Source organism: Pterocles gutturalis, unplaced genomic scaffold (genome assembly GCF_000699245.1).
Source record: "Pterocles gutturalis isolate BGI_N339 unplaced genomic scaffold, ASM69924v1 scaffold39629, whole genome shotgun sequence".
Lineage (NCBI taxonomy): Eukaryota > Metazoa > Chordata > Aves > Pterocliformes > Pteroclidae > Pterocles > Pterocles gutturalis.
The window spans coordinates 1-709 of record NW_010129554.1 but is presented as its reverse complement, the minus strand read 5'-3'; positions in this window follow the sequence as shown (position 1 = coordinate 709).

The window sequence follows — 709 nt, the reverse complement described above, 5'->3', positions numbered from 1 at the left end:
CTGCTCTGCCCATATCCTCTGGGTTACTCAGTGTCCAGATCACATCAGCATTCAACCCTCATGGACAAAGCTCGAATTTTCAAGCATTTCTTGAAAACCTGATTTTGGCTGCTTTTAACAGCCATGCTTGAGCTCAGTCAGGTGTTACACAGTTCTTGAATTGAGCTTTCATAACTACTCTGAGCACAACAGAGATGGTTCTCTGGTTCATAGCCCAAAGTCAAAATCCCTGTAAATCCCATCAAACAAAAAGTTCTGCTTACAGCATTGTCAGTCCTTCTCATTTTATATTTAATTATATTTAAATAAATATAATAATTATTCACAGTTTGAAACAGATGTCCAATATTTCATTCTGAAAATATACAAACTCAAGAGATATAGTATTGTTGGACATTTTTACTAGCTTTCTCTCCTTAAAGTGGTTTGAAGAACATCCCATGTGTTTACAGACTGTTTCTTTCAACTTGAAAATGCATTTTCAAGAAGAAAAATTTTGCCTGTGAAATTTGGTTAATCCCTCACATATACAGAGAATGCAAATAGCCTGAAAGATCCCTCCAGCATAGTTTTAAATTATTCTGTGCCTCATAATGAAGAACTTAACCAGTGTCAGACTGGTCGCCACTGAATTGCCTCTGAGCATAGCCAGTTGTTTAGAGCAACAGACCTCTGGGACCAGCAAATCACAGAATCACAGAATCACAGA